The sequence below is a fragment of the Lathyrus oleraceus genome, chromosome 3, assembly GCF_024323335.1.
Source record: "Lathyrus oleraceus cultivar Zhongwan6 chromosome 3, CAAS_Psat_ZW6_1.0, whole genome shotgun sequence".
Classification (NCBI taxonomy): Eukaryota; Viridiplantae; Streptophyta; class Magnoliopsida; order Fabales; family Fabaceae; genus Lathyrus; species Lathyrus oleraceus.
Genome location: NC_066581.1, coordinates 402120117 through 402124099, shown reverse-complemented (window position 1 = coordinate 402124099; position 3983 = coordinate 402120117). Strand labels below are relative to the sequence as shown.

Below are 3983 nucleotides of genomic sequence, written 5' to 3'. Positions count from 1 at the left end.
GGCATCTCTCAAAATTCAACTTCAATTTCCAAAAGGTCAAAACATGTTTTTACTCTTTATAAAATGTTACCAGTTTGAATCCAAACAAATACAAAAATACAATTACCAAATATTTGATTATTAACTTTGTTTCTTTCAAAAAATATCATACTAATTTACTCACAATAAATTTATTATTACTCCAACTAAATATATTTTTCAAAACTTTAAAAATAAAAGAGATGCTCAGATTCACACACTTTAAAATATTTTTTTGTTTTCTTAAAATTATAGCAACAAAAGAAACACATGAAAATACTTTTAATGTTAAAGTATATATTCCACAAACTTGAGTGCTAAATTACTCTCAATTGATTAAAAATATAATACATTAGAATCAAATAAAAAATAAATCATTTGGGATATCTTTTAAAATTATTTAAATTTCAAAATAAAATCTTCTAGATCACTTTCAACTTACAAACATATATTTTTTTATTCCTAATTAATTCATATTATTGTCAAATTATTTTATAATAAATTATTATAATATAAATTTTTTGTTCATATTTATAAAATAAAAATTCTTAACATAATTAAAACTCCATTCAAAATAAATAAAAATCAATTATGAACCACGCATCGCGTGGATCTTAATCTAGTTTAATATTATTACGTACTACGTACCAGCATTGAGTTTTCAATTCTATAATTTTTAATTAAATTTGAATATATTTCTTACCATCTCATTCAAGTATTTTTGAAGGAGATGGTAAGAAATATGTTATTAAGAAGATCAAATATATTTATTATTTATTATTAAGAAAATCTAATATAAAATTGTTTTTTATTAGTAATATTGTAAAGAAATTTTTTAAAAATAAAGTCACACTTTTTAATCTTAGTTAAAATTATTTATAAGTTTTTTAAACAAGATCTAGTTGTAACTGCATTTTTTGAATTGTTTATATTTCCATTCAATAAGTAATATTTTGAATATATATATTCATAGTTTAAACCTTTGGTAGTAAGTAAGAAAAATTTACGATTGACACAATATCAAACATAATTTATTTGTAATTAGTTCCATAATACAATTCAAAATCCATTTAGGATGACTTGATATATACTTTAGATTTAATTAAAATTTCCAACAGCTCTAAAAGTCTGACCAGACTTCCAACCTACTGGGATCACATTATTAGCCACAAATATTTTGCCAGACTCAATTGTAGTTAGCCTAATAGAAAATGGTGCTCTTAGTGATGCTCCTTTGTCAAGTTTCCAAACTGCACCCATGATCGTTGCATGGCTTCCCAATTTGCTGAGTCAAGTCCTTCTTTGAGCTCAATTGTTTTGAGATCACCATCTCCATCTTCGTATTCAATTACAATAGCAAAATATTGTTGGTTAGATCCAGGATCCACACGAAAAGTTATCGATACTCCAGGATAGTTGCATGCAACTCTACAAAAAAAACATCAAAAAATTAAAATTAAGATATTTAATAAAACAAATAGAAAAGAAATGAATAGATTACCTTTAATATTGAACGGTTACTTTCCCAGTTGTTCGTAGCTTGTCCGCTTGACCTTAAATTGCCATGGAACTAAAAACTTTGCCACTCAAATCAAAACAATGACTACACTCAGGACACAAATCAGTGATAACTACTATCACCGGTTTTGCTGAGCATGTAGAATTTACCGTGCACTTAATCTGAAATTAGAAGAAAAAAATGTAACAATTTTTCAATTTTCCTTGTTCAAAACAAAGAAAGCAATACTAAATTTATTATTAGAGATCAATTTTTTTTAATGTTCTTTTAGTCACAAATTTATATTTTTGAATTACATTGGATAAATTGTTAGACCTGATAACAAGAGCCACATCCTTTGCCTTCTTGGAAGATAAATTGGCTTCATGTTGATATCATTGAATTGATTAGAGGCAGGCCAAGAACTTTTCCATGTCCACAAGCACCGGCTGCATAATAATAATAAAATTTAATAGTTTAGGTGTAAAAATTTTAATCTCTATGAAAGAAAAAATATGTGACAAAAATTTACACATATATACCTTCACTCCCGTCACCCTCGGGAGGTCCATACCAAGTAGCCATTGAAGATGTAGAATCTAAATCAGATGAGAATTTCGAAGTAACAGTAATAAGTTTTTTTGGGTTTAAAATAAGAGGAAGTGGTACCTAGTAGTATTGAGAGTGAACCTACAAAGATTAGTATACGAGAGAATGCAAGTCCTAAAGTAAAAGCTATATTATCACAACAGAGGTATTATGTTCTTCGTAAGAATTATATGGTTTAAAACAAGAGGAAGGGGTACCTAGTAGTCTTTGATGAATTGTAATTCCTTGTGTCGAAGCAGGTTGCTCGACAGAAGTAAGGAAGTGTCGAATCATCTAGTGTCTTGAGTTGTATTAATATGTCGAAATGTTAAAGCATGTTGTTTCACACATGATTCTGACTTATGCCTATTTTTAGTAGTGTTAGAAAGGAAGAGTTTCAAAGGACGCTTGAATCTCATTAACAAAGAATGGCTAAAAGAGCTATAGTAAATTCGAAGAGTGATATGGCTTTGCAAGCGCAATCAACAAAAGAAAGGAAAGACAAAGGAAACTAGAATGACAACAAAGGCAGAGGAGGCTACACCAATTCAACTGGTCGAAATCAACAAGAAGGAAACTGATCGAATCAGAGAAAACCATGGAACCAAGGCAACCAAAGAGGTGGTGGTCAAAAGGCAGACAAGAGTCACATTCAGTGTTACAATTGTCATAAGCATGAGCATTATTCTAGTGATTGTCCAGAAAAGAAGAACAATCAAGAAACTTATGCAAAGCTGGCGAAACATGAAGAAGAAGAGACGTTGCTGATGGTTACAACAAGAGATGAAGAGAGATTCAAGGATCAATGGTACTTGGACTCAAGATGCTCATCAGACATGTCTGAAAGGAACGATTGATTTGTCAACATAAAGCCATCAATGAAGAACATGGTGAAATTTGCAAATGACAACACTCTAGCAGCTGAAGGTGTTGGTGATATGCTGAAGGTTAGTAATTTTGAATGTGTTGTACATACCAGGCATGAAGAGAAATTTTCTCAGTACAAGGCAGTTAGTCGAACAGAACTACAAGGTTTCAATTAAAGACAAGATGGTGAGAGTTCTCGATTTAAATGGAAAGTTAATCTTGAAGGCTCCAATGTCTCATAATAGAACATTCAAGATAGAACGTTCAAGTGCCTTGCAACAGAAGCCAGCAGAGATGAATGGATATGGCATTATAGACTTGGTCGTCTCAATTTCAAAGACATCATAGATTTGAAGAGAAGAAATATGGTTTCAAGATTACCATAAATCGACATTCCAAACAAAGTGTGTGAAGAATGTGTGCAGACGAAGTAGCACAAGAACAACTTCAGTAAGCATGCAGGAAGCATGTCGAAGGCAATTCTTGAAGTCATATACTCTGATGTATGTGGTCATATCCAGGTGGATTAGATTGAAGGTAATAAATACTTTGTTACATTCATAGATGATTTCAATCAAAAATTATGGACTTACCTGATCAAGAAGAAAAGTGAAGTGATCGAGGTATTTACCAAGTTTAAATCTATGGTGGAAAGACAAAGCTCTCTAAAGATCAAGATTCTTAGGTTTGATGGTGGTGGAGAATATGTGTCGAAAGACTTCGATGTATTATGTGTGAAAGAATGGAATGTGCATGAGGTGGTGCCATCCTACACTCCACACCAGAATAAAGTCGTAGAAAGGAAGAATAGAACTATCATGAATATGGTTAGAAGTATGTTAAAAGGCAAGCATCTACCCAAAGAATTATTGGGAGAAATTGTTTCAATTATAATATATATCCTGAACAGATGTCCGACAAAGAAGCTAGAAGGAATCACGCCAGAAGAATGCTAGTCTGGTGTCAAGCCTAGCTTGAGTCATCTGAAGGTGTTTGGATCTATAGCACATAG

At 31.2% G+C, this 3983-nt stretch overlaps 1 pseudogene; it reads right to left on the bottom strand.

The window, feature by feature from the left end:
• Positions 1 to 1116: 1116 nt before the first annotated feature.
• LOC127131454 (putative expansin-B2) lies at positions 1117 to 3087 on the bottom strand (annotated as a pseudogene).
• Positions 3088 to 3983: the final 896 nt, after the last annotated feature.